General features: G+C 42.3%; 1 long non-coding RNA gene across 2 annotated transcripts in view; it reads left to right on the top strand.

Moving 5' to 3' along the window:
• Positions 1-18033: 18033 nt before the first annotated feature.
• The window catches only part of LOC103278564 (RNA-directed DNA polymerase from mobile element jockey), a 406813-nt gene continuing 400731 nt past the window's right edge, over positions 18034-24115 (top strand). Inside the window, exon 1 of one of the 2 annotated variants that reach the window (XR_010006102.1) lies at positions 18034-18339. This is a non-coding gene — a long non-coding RNA (RNA-directed DNA polymerase from mobile element jockey). The remainder of the gene's footprint in view (positions 18340-24115) is intronic. The other variant, XR_010006105.1, reaches the window with a different exon arrangement.

Below are 24115 nucleotides of genomic sequence, written 5' to 3'. Positions count from 1 at the left end.
TAAGCACCAAAACAACAAATCGACAGAAAAAGCAGTTCAATACACAGAAACGTTATGTAGTAATTACTGTATGTACGGATTTAGCACCAAAACATCGCAATGTATTGAAAATATTGACTACAAAACATTGACTATTAAAAGGCAGATTGTGTTGGATAATACAGAACATTGGATAAGCGAAGGTTGGATAAGCGAGACTCTACTGTAGTAAGAAACAATGTGTCCATTTCAACAGTAAGTGCTATATTTTTTAAAATAGCTGCAAGGTTGGTTTTTTTTGTAGTTTTAATAACTTTATAAAAGTGTGCCCATAAAATAGCAAAACAGAAGGAATCAAAAATTGATGATGTCATACATTCAAAGAGAATAAAATAAATATCACATTTTTGCAAATGGTTTGTTTACAGCAGATGTTGAGAGCAAAGGTTTCCATGGTCATCTGGTGGACAGCTGGTCATGTTCTGGAAGGTCATCTAGCACTGGGGTTTTCAATGTGTGCCCATGGGCATATGTTAGTCTCCCTATCCCTACTGAATTCTTTTTTCCAATTAAAAAACTGGCAGGCTGGTATACTGCAAAGTAAAGTGTTGGCCTCCAGCATTTTCATTCTTAGAAAGCAGTGTGTGACTGAGCTGCATTATGAATGTCTCCAATTGCCTAGAAAAAGGGGGAATGAGAGGAAGAGAGTGCCTGGGGAACAAGAGACATTGGCAGGGAGCTTTCTAGGAAGGTAGCTTGGAGGGCCACTACTGGACTGTGGAGGATTGTGGGATGCCAGGGAGGGATGCATGCTAATAATTTCATCTCCTTTTTCTTTGGGAATGCATGTTTAACCTGAGGTGGGGGTAGTTAAGACCTATTTTAAATGTGGCATGTGTTCTACCTGATTGTGGATGCATGGAGTGTGGCTGCATATTTGACTACCATTAATGTTTTTGTATGAAAGTGTTAGGATGCTGTATATGATGTGGGGAACAAAAATATGGTTTGGCATTTGGAGTTGAGAACCCACATCTATCTTGCATTCACAATCTTAGTTTAATTTACTGTCTTTGTGCACCATCATTTTTCCATCTGAACCATAAAACTGTAATCAAGGTAACGATTTCATGCTTTTGAGCTAATCTCTCACCACAGCCTTGCACTTGGGCAAATTACAAGCCTTTTAGCATCAGCAGTTTGTCTTCTAGGTAATCAGTGTTTTTGTGACCAGCCACAAATACTTCAGCAACCATTTTGTGAATAGGCAAGCATCCTACACTATTATGGTAGCCGTTGTGATATCAGCTACATCACACTCAGAATCAGACTTGGAAGAGATCCCAAGGGCCATCCAGTCCAACCCCCTGCCATGCATGAATACACAAAGCACTCAAGTGGCCATTCAGCCTCCAGAGAAGGCGCTCCACCACACTCCCAGGTAGCATATTCCACTATTGAACAGCTCATATGGTCAGAAAGTTAGTCCTAATGTTTAGGTGGAATCTCCTTTCCTGCAAGTTGAACACATTGTCCTGTGTCTTATGACACATTTACACTGACTACTTAGAGTGAAGGGCAGCCAAATAATTTCCGTGGAGGCTACATGCTGCACAGGTCAACTCAGGGCAAAGCTGCTTAACACATTAACAAAAGTTGTGGGCTGCTCCAAATTCTGCCCCAGAATCTGGAGTAACTTATGACTTTGGGCACATGTAAACAACTGGGCTGGTTTTGAGATGGAACTGACCACAACTGTGAACATGGCAATCCCATCTTCCCATGCTTGCCTCTTCCTGTTCTCCTTGTTGCAGCGGCCAATGGGTATGACATGGCACCTGCCAGTCTGTCATCACCTGGATTGATGTTGTCCAGAGTGACAAGGCAATCAAACAAGTGGGGGAGAGAGAGAAGGGGGCAGTTTCTTTTCTTCCACCCCGCTTTGGCATCCCAGCCAATGTCACTCCAGGTGACAGCAGACTGGCAGGTTCCATGTTGCGACTTCTGATCACTGCAAGAAAAATGGGGAGGGGTGGAAGGGATGGCTGTCTGGTGGTGCCAAACTGGGTTTGGCATCACAGGACAGTCAGGACTCCCTCTCACCTCCACAGTGGTTGAGGGTAGTAGTGGTGAAAACCATCCCAGGGGTGATCTGTTGCCAGTGTAGAGCCACTCTTTGTCTCTAGAGCACCAGAAAATAAACTTGCTCCCTCCTCAATATGACATCCTTTCAAATAATTAAACATGGTTTTCATGTCATTCCTTAGCCTTCTCTTATCCAGGTTAAGCATACCCATGTACCTTCTTAAATTCTGGTGGCCAGAATTCCACTTGAGATCTGAACAAAGCAAAATACTGTTTTATTACTTCCATTGATCTGGACACTATACTCCTAATAATGAAGCTTAGAATGTGTTTTGGGCAATGGAATTTTGCCAACTGTTGTAAGCCGTCCTGAGTCCCTACGGGTGAGAAGGGCGGGGTAAAAGTGATGTAAATAAATAAAAATAAATAAATAGAATCTCATTTGCTTTTAAAAGTGCCACATCACATTGTTAACTTGTAATCAGTTTATGGTCTACTACTTTCATATGTGCAATTGTCAAGTGAGGTGTTACCCATCCTATATCTGTACATTTCACTTGTTTCTGTCTAAACATTCCAGATATACATACCAGCCTTCAAAGGTTGACATTTTTTTGATGGAGCAGATTCTGGAAAGAAATTTGGTAATGTCAGCCATAATCAGCTTGAGCAAAACAACAATCTTACATCAAGAGAGTTGGCAATGTGTGACAATGGGGTTTCATAAAGCCCCAAGGCTATTTTTACAGCCCTTGATTCCCCCAACTGCTCTATTTATCAAAAAGTGTTTTTACTGAGAAACAATTTTACCTTTAAAATAGGTTGTAGCCCCCCCCCATCCAACAGTTTAAACATCCAAGTACCATTTTGTCAAAACTTTAAACCATTTTCAGGATTTGGGGGGTTTTTTTGGCAGCTCATGTTATCCTTGGAGGGGCTGGAGGGCAGTGAAGTGGGCCCTGTTAGGTATTGCAGTTCAGGTGTTGATTTCTTGCTTCCTAGGCAAGTTTTGGATTAGCAGCATGGAATGTACAGTGATATTTCAACTATGGTTTTCTAATCATGCAGTCAGAAATGAGAAGAGAGGGGAACAGGCTTTCCCTGGCCTCTGATGCCAGACACATAATGAAAGGTTAGAAGTCTCAGCCTCCCCAGACACAGCCTTTTACCTTCTGATAGTGCAGTTCCATATCTGGTTTGTTGACTTCACTGGGGTGGAAATGAGACCTTGCCACAAAAAAATGTGGCATTCAGCTTGAAACTGGAAGTTTCCTCTCCAAACAATTGAATTCTTATCTCAGTGACCTCAAATTTTCTGTATCCATTAAATAGAACCTCTGTTTAGATTTTAGATATGTAGTTTTTTAAATTACTTTTGCATACCAAGGAATATTGCATGAACCACTGCCTTTTTCATCATTATAAGACAATTGACAACGTTATGCTGGAGATCTGTGATTGAATCTGAGGGGCAATTTTAAATTGAAATTTAAGGATTTAGATTGGACAAGGTGTTCGGGTTTTTAATCCTTTTGTCTTTAGATGCCGTGGTAGCACAATGGGTTAAACCCTTGTGCCAGCTGAACTGCTGACCTGAAGATCTGAAGGTCGGCAGTTCGAATCCCCGAGACAGGGTGAGCTCTTGTCTGTTAGACCCAGCTCCCCATGCAGGGATATGAGAGCAGCTTCCCACAGGATGGTAACACATCCGGGAGTCCCCTGGGCAACGTCTCTGTAAGACAGCCGATTCTATCACACCAGAAGCAACTTGCAGTATATTCCCAATTCCACTTGCAGTATAAAAGTGACTTGCAGTATATTCTGACATGATAAACATCCTTTTGCCTATATTAGGCTTGCACTGCTGTGTTGGCCCAGGTGTTTTGATACTACAATTATCACAATACCTCCTTGTTAGCTAAGCTGGACCAGGCTGTCTGCAATTGGAGAAATATTTTCCCCAGACATTGGTTAACATTTTGGGTAGGGATGGGCAAAGTCCTCCTGGCTTTTTTTTGTGGTGCCCAGCCAATGCATGCTTATTGAGGTCCTGCTTAAAAGAGAGCAAGCCTATGGGAGTGGGGATTGACGTTTAAAATAAGTAGCACATGCGCATGTGCACGCTCGCTCGCACGCACACACACATACACACACACACACTATTTAACACAAAGTACCTGTTTTTCAAAACCAGAAGTGGACTTGGGCCCAAAACCGTTGGTTTTGCATTGTTGTTTTTTTGGCAGTCCATGCAGTATTTGAAAAGCCTCAGTAGCAGAATATTGGCTCCTGGACCCACTGTATTTGCTCACTCCTTAACCTGGGGTCATGCTGAGCAAGCCCTCACAGCAAACAGACTTAGTTTTAAAATTATATTCAATTATTTCCAATTACAATGGGTCCTTGATTTGTGCTGTGGTTCAGTTTCAGGGCTCACTGTGGATATTAAAATTTGTGGATGCTCAAGTCCTATTGTATAAGAATAATAGCAAAATAGTGTGCCTTATATAAAATTGCAAAATTAAAGTTTTTGAAATTTTGGAATTTTTTAAAAAAATTAAAGCCATGGATGGTTGAATTTATGGGTACAGAATCTGTAGCTATGGAGAGTCAGCTATAAATGATGTGGCTAACTGACATGATGATTGCAGTGTGAGACTGAAAGATAAGAGTCTCTGGGGTCTTGTATTAGGTGAAAAGCCGGATTTCAATCAATCAAATAAATAATAAAATTAACACAGAAGTAATAAAAAAACACAAACTACCTCAATCCATATCCTAATTAACTGAGGATTGCTGGCATTTGTAGTCTAGGAGAGGACCACATGATGACTACTTCTGATTTTAAAGGATTAAATAAAACCTGAGGATATAGTGCCATCCAAACCAGTAAGAGTGCTTTTCATTTTCAGTGATCACTCTTGTAAGGAAAAATAAAATTGATTTTGTATAGCCAAAGAGTGTGACAGAGATGAGAGAAAGAGGAAATATGAGAAAAGGGGAGAGGAATGACAGTTGTGTTCAAAGGAGTCATTCCTCTATTACTCGATTTCTAAAAAGGGCATGGGTAAAAAGGACATACTTACTTACTTACTTAGGCGATCCCTCGTAGTTCGAGGATGATGGTCCTCCTTTTCTTGGAAGACGCCTGTGCGTGATTTTTTTTAATGTGTGGAGGTTGGTGCATGGCCGGTCAACACACAGTCTTCACAGAGTGAGGTCTCGGCAGTGGTGTGATTAACACAATGAGAGTGGCTTCTCAGTCTGTTGCAGCCTTCTTCCGCCTTCACTGCTGTTGTAACATGTACCATGTTATCCTCCACCTGCTCCGCCATAGAGGTCTTCGGGTCTTCGGATTATTCTTGGTCTGGATCCTCCCCTGTAGCCACTCCTGGGAGTGCATGACTCCAGTGGTTGTGCCCTCAGGTTCATTGGGACATGCAAGCCCCCTCACCACGTCAAGGTGACAATCCATTGAGGGGGACATATAAACTTTCTGTTAATATCAACCTAAAAAATTGTACATCTTCCCCACCCATCAAAAGAAAGAACCAAGAAGTATGGATTAGCTATAACATGTTTTTGAATCTGATGCTTCAGTAATGCTCTGTTGTGATCAAGAGCAAAACAAAACAACATGTTGCTAATTAATAAAAATGTTTTCCTTTGTTGACTCATGTTATGTTGATACATCTTTCCTGTTAAAACTTGAATGGACAGTTTGAGAACTCTGAATTTTATTTGGCTTCCTTACTGCGCTTTGCATATTTCCAGAGTTTCTGACTGAAGTGTGCTATTCCAAAAGGTAAATATCTGCATATCAATCCTGTAGGAAATTCCAGTACATTAAATGGAACATATTTTTCAAGCAAACATGCAATGCATGGGAGGTGTAGTGGTTTCAGACTAAGGCTTTCACCATCAAAGCCTTAGGCTTTCACCATTTCGCCCAATTCAAAGTGCTGGTTTTGACCTATAAAGCCCTAAACGGTTCTGGCCCAAACTACTTGTCCGAATGTATCTCCTCCTATGAACCAACTAGGTTGTTGAGATCATCTGGAGAGGCCCTGCTCTCGGTCCCACCTGTCTCGCAGGCTCGGCTGGTGGGAACGAGGGACGGCCTTCTCGGCAGTGGCTCCCCGGATGAATCTAATTACTCACGCATTTTAATATTTTTTATAATTCATGTTTTAATAGAGATAATACAACTTTTAATTGATTTTGGTATTGTTATTGTTTTATTGAACTGCCGTTGTTTATTGAATGTGTTTTTGGGGCAATGGAATTGCCAACTGTTGTAAGCCGCCCTGAGTCCCTATGGGTGAGAAGGGTGGGGTAGAAATGATGTAAATAAATAAATATACTTCATTTGAATGTTAGGCTATCACCCTGGAAGACCAGAGCTTAAATCCTTGTTCAGTTATGGAAATCTTCTGGATGATCTTGGGCAAATCACACTTGATTGGCCTAAGAGGAAGGCAATGGCAAACTTCTCTGAATACATGTTGCCAAGAAAACTCTATATTAGACTCACCATATGTTAAGAGTACAATTGAAGGTGCATAATGAAGGCCTACCAAAGCTGGAGTTGCCATAAACAATGATAATCCCTATGTTAATCTTTGCTGATGCAAATTGACTAGTAGAATCATCATGAGCAGTGGTTGGTTGACTCCATGGATACAGAACCTGTGGGGGCCAAATGTATTTGAAATTTGCTTTAAGCTAATAGTTAAGATTAATCACAGTTTGTCGTTTTTGACAACATGTTAAGCAGAGAATAATCTAAAATAGAAGTGACCATTTCTGGACTACTGATGTATTCCCATTGTCTTGTATTGTGGTCTTCAGATTACAAACATGTATTCACAAGATAGAAGTACTGGTGGAGAGTAATTCTGATAAAATAAACCTTGTCTTGCCTTTGTTTACACTAATTCATAGTTTGCACCATCAAGTTCAGTATTGCCTACTCTGTCTCAGCCTCTCTTTCTCTGGAAAATAAACTCTAGTTTTACATTTCAATCTTTGTCAGAAAGCCTGCCACACAGATATTTTTGTTCAGGAACTCTGTTGCTATTTTCTGCTTAGTTAACTTTACATTTAATTTCCTGTATTAGTGTGTAGCAAAACACAACAAAGTGTCTTGTGGCATCTAAGAGAGTTTTACTTGGCATAAGCTTTCATGTACTGTTACACCTGATGAAGTGGGCTGCAATCCATGAAAGCTTATGCCAAACATAACTTGTTAAGTGGCATTGGACTTTCTTGTTTCTATTTTATCACGCTATGTATGACAGTCGTCTAGCTTGAGTGTAATTATTCCCATTTAGAAACATTTATTTTAAAATTAAGCTATTATATTTGAGGGTAGATGTTATCAAACTAATTTTGAAATGACAAAGAATTAGATTAGAATTATATTGATTGAGAGTGAACTGCATGTGGTAAGGAAGGGCAGGGGAGAAAGGAAGGGCAAAGTGAGAATGGAGAAGTACAGAGCCTTTGCGTATAAGCAGGTTTTATAAAGTACTAGCCATTATTGCCCAGTATGTTCCTATCCACTCTTGAGTATAATAGTATATAATTAGCTAATTAGAACGTTTAAAAACAAATGCTTGACAACAAAGTACCCCAAATCAATGTATCATGTTGAATGCTTCAAAGTTTTAAAGGATTAAACTTTGAACATGCACTGTATTTAGATGCCCTGACCCTAAATTAATTTACTTTGCAAAAAAGGGCTTTTGCTTTCAAAGTATACTAAGGATCACAACCCCACTAATGAGACCAACATTGAATTGCAAGCTTCGGTTTTTGTTTTACTTGGAATAAAACTGAACTACATGGATACAATGCTGTGACATTTCTAGGCAAAAGAAAGAGCCCTGGCCCAATGAGATTGGTCTTATGCTGGCATACTCATTTTGGTCCATCAGCACAACTCAACTATAGCACATTGTTATTATTATAATAGACTTGGCTCCATCCAATACAATCTTGGAATTTGTAGCCTGGTGAATGAGCATTTTCTAATACATTCCCTTGAACTACAGCACTACAGCTATATGGTAGAAAATTCTAACTTTCTAACCAAACTACAAATCCCAGGATTCCATAGAATGGAGTCAGGATAGGTAAAGTTAATGAAATTGATAAAATGGTGTACATACATGTAGTTATTATCTATAGTTGTCCTCTGATTCACCAGAAGATACCTCTGTAGCTGGATTAATTGGATAATATATTTTGAGAATGTGCTACCATTCCTCTTTCCATGGAGACTGAGTGGTTTTCTAGGCTCTGGGAGAATAGTGGGACACATTTATCAAATATTAATTCCAACTTATCAGGCATTCGTGGTTATGATATGTGATTGGATCCAGTGCAGTGAAAGACAAGGCATATGTGCCGGCCAAACCTGTGTTGGGGAGGATCCCCTTTAATTTTGGAGATGATGTGGAGATAGGCTAGGTCACACCAGCTTTGGAATTCTTGGCTCTTCCTTACTCCCAAATGGCAGAGAAATCTGTGCAATTTCTTCAGGGCCGGCCCCACCATAGAGGCCACGTGAGGCGGCTGCCTCAGGCGCAGGTCCCCGGGGGGTGCCGTCAGGCTTCCCCCGCCCCAGCGGGGACCATGGGCACGCTCGCCAGTGAACAGGAAGGCCTGTTCAGCGATGAGCGAGCTCCACATGGCCGCTGCCGGCTGGGCAAGGCCAGCCAGGCCAGGGAGCACTGGGCGGGAGGCGGGGCACCGTCAGGGTGGTGCCCCGCCTCCCACCCAGCGTGCCCTGGCCCCGCCTCCCATGCTGCGTGGGAGGCGGGGCCAGGGCACGCTAGGCGGGAGGCGGGGCACCACCCTGACGGTGTCCCGCCTCCCGCCCAGTGCGCCCTGGCCTGGCTGGCCTTGTGGCCTGGCTGGCCTTGCCCAGCCAGCAGCCGGCCGGGCAAGCCTTGTGGCCTGGCTGGCCCCTGGAGGGACCTCCGCTGCAGTCTGGCCAGCTGGAAAAGGCCAGACGGGCGAGGGTGAGTAGCGCGGGAAGTGGGGCCAATCCTGGCCCCGCCTCCCGCGCTACTCGTCCTGACCCCGCCTCCCACGCTGCGTGAGAGGCGGGGTCAGGGCGAGCAGCGCAGGAGGCGGGGCCAGGGCGCGGGAGGCATGGCCATGTGCCTCCCGCGGCACATGGCCACGCCTCCCGCGGCACCGGCGGGGGGGGGCGCTTTCCCCCCCCCCCCGCTTAATATTTTAAATTATCTTTGGCCGGCCCTGAATTTCTTCAACCTGCATATATTTCGATGGATTAGGTCCAAGCTATTTGGAGGACCACATCTCTCTTTACGAATCTATTAGAAATAGATTCTAATAGAAATACATTCTGTGGGAGGGCCTTCTCTCTGTCCTACCACTTGCTCAAGCACATTAGTAAATTTCTAACTGGAACTTCCTCCAAAGAGAGACCAGGATGGCACCATCCCTACTTGTTTTTTGCATTTCTTTTCCACTAGGAATTTCAGGAAGGATAAGGAATACCCTGCCGGGGAGGTTGTGGCTGGAATTTTGGGAGAATAGTGACTTTTTAATGTAACTTTAATTGTATTGTATTTTAATTGTATTTTAAATGTGTATGCATTAATATTTAATTTTTTATTTTTGTATTTGTTTTGTTTTAAATTCTTATTAGAGTGTGTGATTGTTAGTTGCCTTGAATCACTATGGAGCGAAATGCAGAATATAAATAAATATTATCATCATCAACAGGAGCCCTCAATGGGGCAGCAGATTAAACCGCTGAGCTGCTGGCCTTGATGACTGAAAGGTCGGTGGTTCAAATCCGGGGAGCGGAGTGAGCTCCCACTGTTATATCCAGCTTCTGCCAACCTAGCAGTTCAAAAACATGCAAATGTGAGTAGATCAATAGGTACTGCTCCGGCGGGAAGGTAACGGCTCTCCATGCAGTTATGCTGGCCACATGTCCTTGAAGGTGTCTACAGACAATGCTGGCTCTTCGGCTTAGAAATGGAGATGAGCACCAACCCCCAGTCGGACACGACTAGACTTAATGTCAGGGGAAAACCTTGACCTTTACATCATCATCATAGAAGCAAATAAATGGAACTTTCTTGAGATTGGTAAAACATGTTTGATGGTCAGCATGAAGATGTTTTACATAAAAGCCTGAATACCACATTAATGGTGTTAGATTGGCAGGAAACTGTGCTAAACTGAAAGACCAGCACACTGAATGGTGATGTGACTGCTGACATACATGGAATTTGTTTGATGAAGAAACTAGTTGAGCAAAATTCATCTGACTCTTCCTAGCGCCCTTTTATTATTTTTGTGGATTGGAAGAGACAAGAGAAATGTCCACCTCCTAAGTATCTATCATTTTGGAAAGGTCAGCTTTGTTGAAATGCGAATAAATGACATTCTTTATTAGCCTTCTTTCATATATGTATTGACCACTTTGTTACAAATGCACCTGTATTTGTTGTTTTCCATTAATCTCTATTACACTGATAATTCAAATTCAGTAAACTGGATGAAGATACTAAAAAACATAAAATAATAAATGGAATACAGTGCAATGACTCCTATATTTACGATGACATAGAGTAACCAATTACAGTGAGGGACCGTTCTGGAGATGATTTTGTATCAAATTATTTAATTGTTTTAACATGCATAACATGCAGGATTAATAAAACAGAGTAGTTTTAGAGGTCTTGTATCATGCAGCACATATACATAGCTGCTGCAGCAAGATTGTAAAGTACGGACCATGGAACCATGATTGGGCCATAGCCTCTGCCTGCTTGTGTTTGACCTACAGACAGAATTTGTTCAGGTTGCCAATCAGTTCTTATAATCATGCGATTATATACCTTGTTGTTACTGAATCTGTCTGCTTGGATATTAGCAGTGGACATCATAATTGCCAGAAATGGTCACCATATTCACCAAGTGGATGCTGGGTTAGATGAAGAAGCTGCCTTGAATTCCATTCTAGCTTCCTTGAATCTTATTCTAGGAGAAACATAAAACATAAATCCAAGAAAGAAATTAAAAATGAACATGATAGAAAAGATGTATGGTAGGTGGGTTCACACACCTTTGCAGGGAGTAACCTTGCTTTGTATGCTTGGAAAAGTTGTCAAAAGACTTTACTTGAGGCTTTTCAACACTGGCCCTATACTCTGTATTGGACCAGAAGTTAAACAAGGATGTATAAAATGACATCCAGGGATTTCTGACCCTTAATGCAGGTATGTAAAGCTAGGGAATGCTCCAGAGTTTTGTCAAAAGTCCAGAACAGTACTACATTTTGGACAGAGTGTAGACGGACAACATGACCAACTTGAATATGAACCTGTTCACTGTCCACATCTACATCTACCTACATACATATATCTTCCACCTTAAAGTGTTGACTTCCAGTTTGGCAAAAAAAAAAACATCTCACTTTATATTTATCCATACCTGCAAGCTCTACTAATTTGCTTATGCATTTGTCTTCCTATAGGATCTTGGATAATTTCCAGTATTTGACATAAATTATTGTTGTGACTGTCATCATGTGCTGAACCAATTACCAATTTCATTTATTGTCTGTTTGTCTAAGTCAGTGGTTCTCAACCTGTTTGTCTCCAGGTGTTTTGGCCTACAACTCCCAGAAATCCCAGCCAATTTACCAGCTGTTAGGATTTCTGGGAGTTGAACCACTGGTCTAAGTAAAAAAAAAAAAGGCCAATAAGTATACTTCAGGTTTGAGGTCAGGTATTATTGTCAAATTTTTGCTATGTTTTCTATATTTGAAACTTTTAATTGTGACCAGTGGCCAAGAGGATTCTAGCTATTTTGTAATCTTCAAAAACATGTGGCACATTCTTATGTTTGAGTAGATGTTTGAATTTTGGAGAAAAACATTTCTCTTCCCGCATGTGTATAATGTCTTCTCTGTCTCTCTCACACACATGTAATATTTTCTAAGAATGGTTGAAATGTAATTTAATTATAAAATGAAGTACCACTACTATCACATACAGGTTTGGTAAGGACACAGGAGAGAAAGCCTTCGTGGTTGCTCCCAGTCTATGGAACTATGAAGTTTCTTCACTTGAGAGGTTCAGTTGGCTCTCTCTCTCTGCTTTCTTTTTACCAGCAGGCAATATATATTTTATTGATATGTTTAGCAAATTATTTATCAACTCTTGACCTACCAGGATCCCCTCCACTTAGCCTTTGATTGCTGACTGGCCATTGAATAAGATCTTTTAACTGGGGTGTGCTTTTTTAACTGCTTTTTAATCTGTTGTAATATATTTTAAATACAACTGTTTATTTAATTGTTTTAACTTTGTATTATGTTTGAACAGTTTTAAAATTTGTATTATAAACTGTTTTGGATCCTCTATTGGTGCAAAGGTGGAATATAAAACAACAAAAACTTCTAACAGATATCAAAAGGGAGCACCCGTGCTTTAAGTCAGAACAAATGAAAACTTACAATGTAACTAAGGTAATGAACAGTTTGACTGCACAGTAACAGTTAGATAGATACTCTTGATAATCAATCTCAAAGCAGCAGCAACAAGAAACAAATCGATTTAAACCTGTAAAACAAAACACATATTATGTTCCCTAGTAAAAAAAATAGGAAAGCTCATTCTATAGATGTTTCTGACTCCATGGTTTGTTAAAACATACTGTAATGATATAATATAATATACCTTTATTGTGAGAAGTTATCATGCCTTTACTTGAACAACCAGTAGCTGTTTGATTCTCATGTCCAAGAACTGAGTCAACTGTGGTCTTTCCTGGACAGACTTAACGTAGTCACATTAGTTCCTGTACTGGTAACGTCCCTGTTAGACTACTGTGCTCAACATGGAGCTACCCTTGAAGCAGACTTGGAAGTTGCAATATGCAACAGCTCTATTGCCGACTGGAGTACCATATAAAAAGCAAATCATGTTAAAATTAAAAGAATTGCATTGGCTGCTAATACATATTTGGTCTGAATTCAAGATTCTTGTGATGACAGTTAATTGTATGGGACCTCAATTCTTGAGGGAACACTTATTTTCATATATGCTTGCCCAAGGATTAAGGTCTTCTTGGTGGCCCTTGTCTGTTTTGCGCCAGTGAGACCAATACATTGTGTTGGGAAATTGCACAAGCCTTCTCAGGGGTGGCACCCAATTGTAGAAAATCTTCCCAGGAGATCTACTGGCACCAAAAATCATACCACTTTGGTTCCAAGCAAAGACTTGGCTGTTCATCAATGCCTTTAGGCCCCATTACTTTACCTAAATATGGTGATTTAATTGCTTTTTTAAACCATGCTCTGAGATCTTTGATATAAGGTGGGTATAAATATTTTCAAAAATATAAACCAGTCAATCAATATTTTGTAGGACTCTTTCCAAATGCAGCTGTTTTTTTAAAAATTGTAGTATATAGTAATCCGGAGCCTCCGGTGGCTCAGTGTGTTAAAGTGCTGAGCTGCTGAACTTGCAGACCGAAAGGTCCCAGGTTCAAATCCGGGGAGTGGAGTGAGCACCTGCTCCAGCTTCTGCCAACCTAGCAGTTCAAAAACATGCAAATGTGAGTAGATCAATAGGTACCGCTCCGGCAGGAAGGTAACTGCATTCCATGCAGTCATGCCAGCCACATGACCTTGGAGATGTCTACGGACAACGCCAGCTCTTCGTCTTAGAAATGGAGATGAGCACCAACCCCCAGAGTTGGACATGATTGGACTTAACGTCAGGGGAAACCACCTATATAGTAATCCAGGCCCCAAAACCAATTGTTAGTTCTAATTAAGAGTATGAACATGATAAGTCAACAATTAAGAAAGTTCTGTTGATTCAGTGGATTGGCTCTAGTTAATACTAACAACAGGATTTAAGACCCAGAATGTTATGACTGAATTAAGAGATACCAATGTCATCCTGTATTTCATTGGTGACTGGATTAACTAGTCTCTGGGTTCTTTTGAGTCTGTTTCTTTGAAATATTTTGGTTTCAGGACTGGCTTGTAAGACCCAAATTGAAATCTTTATTTAGCTGCACTTTCACTTGTGACCTTAAGCAACTTACTGCCTTCTGTTCTCTACACCTTGCATGAAACCTGAGCAATAGGTCGTTTCATAGCAGAGTTGTAAGGGAAATATTAAGAATATTGTGAAGAATTTAACTAGCTAACAGAAGATCCTTCTAAATTAGGCTGAGATCCTTTATCTCAGCATGGATGCTTCTTGCAAAGAGAACGGAGGCAAGTGTGTATCCAAGTTCAAGCAGAACATTACTTTTTTTTTGCCTCTGCTTCTATTTTATTTCATAGGAAAGGAGTGTTAGGTTTTAGGAACTTGTAGGCACTGGACAAAAGGATGGTTACAGACATTTGAGTATCCAAGAGCAATTGTGGTTTTTTGATCAGACAGTCATGCAGCCCTCTGGGTATTGTTAGTCTGCAGGTTCCAATTTTAAAGAATGTTGTGGGTTGAAGTCCAGCAACATTTGGAGAGAAGTGAGGTTCTCATCCTTGTCCTAGTCTAGATCCTGGACTGCTACTTTAATCAAGCTTAGCCAAGCATTACTAGTAGAGAGAGATGTTGGGGGTTGCAGTCCAAAACCTCCAGATGTCCATGCTGATATGGAACAAGAATGTTCCTTGTTCCATATCAGCATGCTCCATTGCTCCAGTTCCATGTACAGAAAACAGTGGACTATCCTTTTAATCTAATTTCAACATTAGCATCATCTGGGATTCAACTGCAGCTAGGGAAGCTAACTTTAAAGACACAGAACAGGTAGCAGATGGCAGACATAGCTCTGTCCATCTCACTCTGGCTAATGTTAGGTGAGTCCTGAACTTGGCTTTTCAAGTTCTGAATGATTGAAAAATGAATGAAAATCATTGTGGGCTTTTGAGATTTCCACAGGTAAACCCAAAGGGTTCAACAGATTTGGGGAAGTGAAATGCTTGACTGCTTTCCCCTTAAAAGACTATTATTGCTGGAAAAAGAAACTGGAATAGGATGAGTGGGTGCCTTCAATTTACAGTTAACTTTGCAGGGGTTCAATTGTGAGGAAGCGTTTGTTCTGGTTTCCCAGTGGAGACTAGAAGGCTCCGAAGCCAGTGTAGATGGGGCCTGAATTCTTTCCTGAACCCTGACTCTCTTCTGATGTGAAGGGCTGGAGGCTGTGATTCATGGCTCTTCAAACTTCTCAGCTTTGGGGCCATGGACCTGAGCATTTTTATCCCTTCAGTTCGGCAATTTTTCTCCTCAGCTTTGCTGTTATTGACTTGGCCATCTTTTTCTTCATCAACATGGCAATTTTTTACTCTTAGCTTCAGGGCCATCGACTTGGGCATTTTTACCTCATGAACATGGTCATTATAACCCTCAGCTTTGGGACCATTGGTAAAGGTAAAGGTTTCCCCTGGTGTTAAGTCCAGTCGTGACCAACTCTGGGGATTGGTGCTCATCTCAATTTCTAAGCCAAAGAACCGGCATTGTCTGTAGACACCTCCAAGGTCATGTGGCCGGCATGACTACATGGAGCGCTATTACCTTCCCGCCAGAGCGGTACCTATTGATCTACTCACATTTGCATGTTTTTGAACTGCTAGGTTGGCAGGAGCTGGGGCTAACAGCGGGCACTCATTCCGCTCCTGGGATTTAAACCACAAATTCAGCAGCTCAGCGCTTTAACACACTGAGCCACCAGGGACCATTGACTTGGGCATTTTTACCTCATGAACATGGCCATTTTACCCTCAGCTTCAGGACCATTGACTTGGGCATTTTTACCTCATGAGCATGGCAATTTTTACCTTCAGCTGTGAGGCCATTCACTTGGTCATTTTTATCCCATAAACTAGGAGGTGGTGCAATTGGTTAAATCCTTGTGCCAGCTGAACTGCTGACTTGAAGGTTTGGTTGCTGACCTGAAGGTCAGCACGAAGGGATGATCTCCCATCTGTCAACTCTAGCTTGCAGAGATATGAGAGAAGCCTCCCAGCAGGATGGTAACACATCCGCGCGTCCCCTGGGCAACATCTCTGTTAGACAGCCAATTCTCTCACACCAGAAACAACTTGCAGTTTTTATTTATTATTATTATTAATTTTATTTTATGTATTTATTTTTATTTTATTTTTTATTGTGTCAGAAGCAACTCAAGTCGCTTCTGACACAATAAAAAAAATTCCATCAACTTGGCCATTTTTACCCTCAGCTTCAGGGCCATTGACTTGGGCTCCCTCCCTCCTATCCTTCCGGAAAAGAACTAAAATGTGGTTATGGGACCAGGCATTCGAGCAAGAGTAGCTGTTGAAATGAGAGACAATAAATATATGACCAGCATCATTATAATGCTATTCTGAATGTTATTAGGTTCCTTTCATCGGGGTATTTTAATCTAATTTTTTTTGTGTGTGTCAGGAGCAACCGGAGTTGCTTCTGGAGTGAGAGAATTGGCCGTCTGCAAGGACGTTGCCCAGGGGACGACCAGATGTTTTGATGTTTTACCATCCTAATGGGAGGCTTCTCTCATGTCCCTGCATGGAGCTGGAGCTGATAGAGGGAGCTCATCCGCGCTCTCCCCGGGTGGGATTCGAACCTGGCAGCCTTCAGGTCAGCAACCCAACTTTCAAGTCACAGGGCTTTTTATCCCTTAGGCCACCGGAGGATCCATTTTAAACTAATGATTTTATCTTATATTGCTGCTATAGTCCCCCCCACTTTGAAGTTGACTGAATTGCATTGGTGGTTGTTTGATATTATTACTGTTGTGTAAACCTTTGTTTTAACTTCTGTTTTATCATCTTCTTGTGTTTTAAACTGTGTATATTGTTAATGTATTTGCGCTGTTACTTTTGTAACATTGTGAGCCGCCCCGAGTCCCCATGGGGAGATGGTGGCGGGGTATAAAGTTTTTTATTATTATTATTATTATTATTATTATTATTATTATTATTATTGACACAACGACGTTGTATGACACAGCAAACAAGATAGTTATGCTGGATTTTGTTTCACAAAACCACAAGTCGAACACTTCCCAAGTGTCTAGGACTGTGTGATGTATTTTCGGATGATGCGTGCAGATCCCAGTAGGGTGGCCTTTTGCAGTTGGCAGATGGTGATTTTGTCAATGTCTATTGTTTCCAAATGCCGGCTGAGATCTTTTGGCACGGCACCCAGTGTGCCCATCACCACCGGGACCACCTGCACTGGTTTCTGCCAGAGTCTTTGAAGTTCAATCTTGAGGTCCTGATAGCGGCTGAGTTTTTCCTGTTGTTTTTCATCTATGCGACTGTCACTTGGGATGGCAACATCAATGATCCAAACCTTGTTCTTTTCCACAACTGTGATGTCTGGTGTGTTGTGTTCCAGAACTTTGTCAGTCTGGATTCGGAAGTCCCACAGTATCTTTGCGTGCTCATTTTCCAATACTTTTGCAGGTATTATTATTATTATTATTATTATTATTATTATATATGACTCACTGATAGACCCCACGTGGACACAATAAGCGCCATGAATGTATATTTCTATGTATAATTATGTATGTTTTTAAATGCAAGTTCTTAATTTTAATTTAATGGTTTTAAATGTGATGTAAACTGTTTTTTGATGCATATGCTTATATTGTAAGCCGCCCTGAGTCTCCTGATGGGTGAGAAGGGCGGGGTAGAAATGATGTGATAATAAATAAATATTTTTTATCCCATCATCTTTACACCCGACGCCTCCTCACAACCCATGGCCAGCCGTTCAGTTGTCAAAGTACTCTGTATGCAACCGCCAAGGTGGTCTGGGAAAAATGCCCTCTCCTCAAACGCAAGGAGCAGCCACCGTCGGGCGCGCAAATGCCTCTTTTCTTTGGTCCCTTCCACACAGCTGAACAAAATCCCACATTATGAGATAACCCAGTTCAAAGCTGTTATTGTGGGATTTCCTGCCTTGATATTCTGGGTTATAGGGCTGTGTGCGGGTGAATGGAGAAACTTGGGGGCCAAATTGCCCAAACGGGAAACTTCCGAGGCGTTGTTTGGTGGGGAGGGAGGCAAGGAAGGCGCGCTGTTGTGAAATGTGTGCTTTTGCGTGGAGGGGGAGGGAGGCATTTAACTTCAAGTCGACGGGCGGGTGGACAGCAGTTGTATTGTCTCCTCCCCTCCTCCATCCAGCAGTTTGGCAAAGGGGGAGCCGGGGGGGGGGGGAGGGCTGTTGCTCCTCCTCTCTGCCGCGGAAGGTGAGTTGCGTTTGTCCTTTTGTTTCTTGGCCCACTTCAGCTTCCCGCCTCCCGCCTTTCTCCTTCTCTCCCTCGGAGCGGCGGGGCTTTTTCTAGCGGGAAAAGTTGGCGCGCTTTTCTCGCTTTTCCTCTCCACTCCTTTCTTGTGGCGCGTGGCCAAGAGCTACTTTCTTTGGATGGGGGGGGGGGGGAGAGAGAGAGAGAGAGAGAGAGAGAAAGAGCCTTTCCTCGCCATGATAGCATAATACAATTTTTTTTAAAATGATACTAGAATATTTGGGAGAGGGGCTGAGGGATGAGAGAGTGGCTCCCTGTGAGGAGGGGGATAAAAAAGACTTACAGTAGAGTCTTACTTATCCAACATAAACGGGCCGGCAGAATGTTGGATAAGCGAATATGTTGGATAATAAGGAGGGATTAAGGAAAAACCTATTAAACATTAGAATCATAGAATCATAGAATCATAGAATAGTAGAGTTGGAAGAGACCTCAAGGGCCATCTAGTCCAACCCCCCGCTAAGAAGCAGGAAATCGCATTCAAAGCACCCCCGACAGATGGCCATCCAGCCTCTGCTTAAAAGCCTCCAAAGAAGGAGCCTCCACCACGGCCCGGGGGAGAGAGTTCCACTGCCGAACAGCCCTCACATTTTAGTCGCCCTCCTCTGGACGCTTTCCAGCTTGTCAGCATCTCCCTTCATCTGCGGTGCCCAAAACTGGACACAGTATTCCAGGTGTGGTCTGACCAAGGCAGAATAGAGGGGGAGCATGACTTCCCTGGATCTAGACGTTATTCCCCTATTGATGCAGGCCAAAATCCCATTGGCTTTTTTAGCTGCCGCATCACATTGTAGGCTCATGTTTAACTTGTTGTCCACGAGGACTCCAAGATCTTTTTCGCACACACTGCTGTCAAGCCAGGCGTCCCCCATTCTGTATCTTTGATTTCCATTTTTTCTGCCGAAGTGAAGTATCTTGCATTTGTCCCTGTTGAACTTCATTTTGTTAGTTTCGGCCCATCTCTCTAGTCTGTCAAGATCGTTTTGAATTCTGCTCCTGTCTTCTGGAGTGTTAGCTATCCCTCCGAGTTTGGTGTCATCTGCAAACTTGATGATCGTGCCTTCTAACCCTTCGTCTAAGTCGTTAATAAAGATGTTGAACAGAACTGGGCCCAGGACGGAGCCCTGCGGCACTCCACTTGTCACTTCTTTCCATGATGAAGACGACGCATTGGTGAGCACCCTTTGGGTTCGTTCACTTAGCCAATTACAGATCCACCTAACCGTAGTTTTGTCTAGCCCACATTTTACTAGTTTGTTTGCCAGAAGGTCGTGGGGGACTTTGTCGAAGGCCTTACTGAAATCTAGATATGCTACATCCACGGCATTCCCTGTATCGACCCAACTCGTAACTCTATCGAAAAAAGAGATCAGATTAGTCTGGCATGACTTGTTTTTGGTAAATCCGTGTTGACTATTAGCAATGACCGCATTTGTTTCTAAGTGTTTGCAGACCACTTCCTTAATGATCTTTTCCAGAATCTTGCCTGGTATTGATGTGAGGCTGACCGGACGGTAATTGTTTGGGTCGTTCTTTTTTCCCTTCTTGAAGATAGGGACCACATTCGCCCTCCTCCAATCTGCTCCACATTCGCCCTCCTCCAATTAAATTAGGTTATGATTTTACAAATTAAGCACCAAAACATCATGTTATACAACAAATTTGACAGAAAAAGTAATTCAATACCTAGTAATGCTATGTAGTAATTACTGTACAGCAGAGTCTCACTTATCCAAGCCTCGCTTATCCAAGCTTCTGGATAATCCAAGCCATTTTGTAGTCAATGTTTTCAATATATCATGATATTTTGATGCTAAAGTCATAAATACAGTAATTACAACATAACATTACTGCGTATTGAACTACTTTTTCTGTCAAATTTGTTGTATAACATGATGTTTTGGTGCTTAATTTGTAAAATCATAACCTAATTTGATGTTTAATAGGCTTTTCCTTAATCCCTCCTTATTATCCAAGATATTCGCTTATCCAAGCTTCTGCTGGCCTGTTTAGCTTGGATAAGTGAGACTCTACTGTATTTACGAATTTAGTACCAAAATATCACAATGAATTGAAAACATTGACTACAAAAATGCTTTGGATAATCCAGAACGTTGGATAAGCGAGGCTTGGATAAGTGAGACTCTACTGTACTTGACTCAGTAAAGTTAGTGCCTTCAAACAAAACAAAAGGAAATTAAGGTGTTTTGTAAAACAATGGGGTTTGGAGCCTGTGGCCCCTCCTACAGTGCCATATAAAATCCGTATTATCTGCTTTGAACTGGATTATATGGCAGTGTGGACTCATATAATCCTGTTCAAAGCAATGTGGATTATATGCTTTGATAATCTGTATTATACGGAGCCCTCTGTGGCGGAGCGGGTTAAACCGCTGCACTGCTGAACTTGCTAACTGAAAGGTTGGAAGTTTGAATCCAGGGAGTGGTGTGAATTCCCGCTATTAGCCCCAGCTTCTGCCAACCTAGCAATTCAAAAACATGCAAATGTGAGTAGATCAATAGCTACTGCTTGGGCCGGAAAGTAACAGTGCTCCATGCAGTCATGCCGGCCAGGAGGTGTCTAGGGACAGCTTCAGCTCTTCGTCTTAGAAATGGAGATGAGCACCAACCCACAGCGTAGGACATGACTAGATTTAATGTCAGGGGAAACCTTTACCTTTACTAATCTGAATTATATGGCAGTGTAGAAGGGGCTGAGAGAACTGTTGCATGTGGGGAGGGGAATGAAAACCACCCACTTTGGAAGGCCCCACCTACGGGCCCTTCCACGCAGCCATATAATCCAGAATATCAAGGCAGATAATCCACAATATCTACTTTGAACTGGATTATCTGAGTCCACACTGCCATATAAACCAGTTCAATGTGGATTTTTTTACAGCTGTGTGGAAGGGGCTTACATTACCATGTCACACAGTTTGATTATCTAGTTTAACTGCATTGATCTGTATTATATGAGTCAACACTGCATATGATGCAGTTCAATGCAATTAAACTGCATTATGAAACTACACTGTATAGCAGTGTAGATGGGGATGAAAAGTAAAGTTAGTGCTTTCAAATGGAGAGTTAAAGCATTTGGCCAGCATGGTTAGGCTAGGAAGATTCATGAGGTGGTTTGTTGCCTTACTTTGAAGTACAGGCAGTCCCCAAGTTATGAACAAGATAGGTTTTGTAGCTCTGTTCTTAAGTTGATTTTGTAATGTGTTTTGTTAAAGGCTTTCATGGCCAGAATCATTGGGTTGCTGCGAGTTTTCTGGTCTGCATGGCCATGTTGCAGAAGCATTCTGTCCTGATGTTTCACCCACATCTATGGCAGGCATCCTCAGAGGTCTATTGGAAACTAGCCTAGTTGAATTTATATATCTGTGGAATGTCCAGGGTGGGAGAAAGAACTCTTGCTTGTTTGAGGCAAGTGTGAATAGTGCAGTTGGCCACCTTGATTAGCATTGAATGACCTTACAGCTTCAAAGCCTGGCTGCTTCCTGGCTTTAAGGCAGAACAGGTACATTTTTAAAATATAACTCCAGCCAAAAGATATATTCTTTAAATTTGGATAGCAGAGGGAAGGGTTAACACCCCTGTGGTGTTTGTTTGGCTGTCTGTGTCCCAGTTCAGAAGATTCACCTCACTTTCTGCCCCTGTGATATTGATTTTGAAAAATGTGGCTTGCTGTAAAAAACAAGGATTGGTGAGAAAGCTTCAGTTGAGACCCCCTTTCCCCATGATAACCTCCAGGAGTGAATTTCCCCTCTGAGGGGTAGATATTTCTCACTTCCTGTTGTCTCACACCTTTTCTTAATTATAGTTTGTAATGCCTTCAATTGGGGGCAAAAATTGACCCCATGGATTTAATAGATTTTGCCAGGGATATTCAGAAAAGGTTGGCTATTGCCTTCCTCTGAAATAAAGTTTACTATTTAGGGTGTATATATGTGTGTGGTCTGTGAGGAGGCGAATGAAATGACCTACCTTATTTAGTAAAGTTATTGCCTTCAAGTGGAAGCTCAAAGTGAGCCCATGGATTTCATGGACTCACCTAGGCTGGCCTTTGCCTTCTTTCGAAATATAGTCTATGGGACAGATCCGGCTTTGTGTTGTCGAAGGCTTTCATGGCCGGAATCACTAGATTGCTGTGATTTTTCAGGGCTGTATGGTCATGTTCCAGAAGCATTCTGTCCTGACATTTCACATGCATCTATGGCAGGCATCCTCTGAGGTTGTAAGGTTCGTTGAAAACTAGGAAAGTTGGGTTTATATATCTGCGTAATGTTCAGGGTGGGAGAAAGAACTCTTGTCTATTGGAAGGAAGTGTGAATGTTGCAGTTGGCCACCTTGATTAGCATTGAATAGCCTTGCAGTTTCAAGGTCTGGCTCCCAACAAAGGATTCTCTTAGGCAGTAAGCAGCCAGACCTTGAAGATGCAAGGCTACTCAGTGCTAATCAAGGTGGTCAGTTGTAACATTTACACTTGCCTCCAACAGACAAGAGTTCTTTCTCCCACCCTGGACCTTCCACAGATATATAAACCCCACTTGTCTAGTTTCCAACAGACCTCACAACCTCTGCAGATGCCTACCATAGATGCAGGTGAAACTTGATAGGAAACAATGCTTCTGGAACATGGCCATACAGCCCAGAAAACTCACAGCAACCAAGATCTGGCTTTCCTTCACAGATCAGAGGGATATCTGAGGTCCTGTTGAGGCAACCTGCTTGGGAGATGGGTTGGGAGCTGAGGGTACATCTATAGAATGAGTGCAGTTTGACACTACTGTCATGACTCAATGCTATGGGATCCAAGAAGTTGTAGTTTTTTTGAGGCACCGCCACTTTTTGGCAGAGAAGGCTAAAGACATTGTAAAACTATAACTCTTAAGATTCCATAGCATAGAGCCATGGTGGTTAAAAGTGGGGTCAGACACAGCATTAAATTTGCAGTGCAGATGCACCCATTTTGTCTATGGGGAGGCGAATTGAAAACAACCTACTTTCCTTAGAAAAGTAAAGGGGAGCCTTTTAGCTCAATTTGAAGGCACCTATTTTACTATAGCCCTACGATTTGCCGGATGTCTCCTTTCAAAGTACTAGCCAGGCCAGAAAAGTTTTGCTTGGCACTTTGATGTCCTGTTGAGATAGTCTGGAAATAAAAACTGGGGCGATGGGTGAAAATGCTGACTTGTCCCACCCTGTGCCTTCATTTCTCAGATCCGTTCGCTCAGGGCTCAGATGGCCACCCAGCCAGGAGGACAGGTGAAAATGCAGGAGGGTTGGTTATGATGGGATGGGTGCGCTCTCTCCTTCTCTGCGTGCAACAGGTAGAGAAATGTCAGAAGCTGGGCAAAGCAAAGCGACGCGTGCAGCTGAGGGGGACCGACGCCTTTGTTCTCGGCTGGATGCCTTTCCAAAAGTGAAAGCGGGGAGAGGGAAGCCTTGTAACCAAAATGTTCTTTCCCAGTCTCACTCCGCCCCCCCCTCCCTTCTTCACCCGCCCAGTCGGACTGTGGGTATGGAATAGATCCCTTCCACTCATTTTCGTGAGATCAATAACTTGTCCTAAGGGAGAAGCTTGGCGGGGACAAAAAAAAGGAAATCAAACCTAAGCGAATCGGACTACCAAGGGAATTGCCCTCGGTGACTTGTCAAGGGGATCCAAACAAAGAGGTGCATCTACCGGAAATAATGATGGGAGAGATTCG

This window comes from Anolis carolinensis, chromosome 4, assembly GCF_035594765.1.
Source record: "Anolis carolinensis isolate JA03-04 chromosome 4, rAnoCar3.1.pri, whole genome shotgun sequence".
NCBI lineage: Eukaryota > Metazoa > Chordata > Lepidosauria > Squamata > Dactyloidae > Anolis > Anolis carolinensis.
The sequence above is the reverse complement of the archived record's forward strand: the minus strand, read 5'-3'. Positions and strand labels throughout refer to the sequence as shown.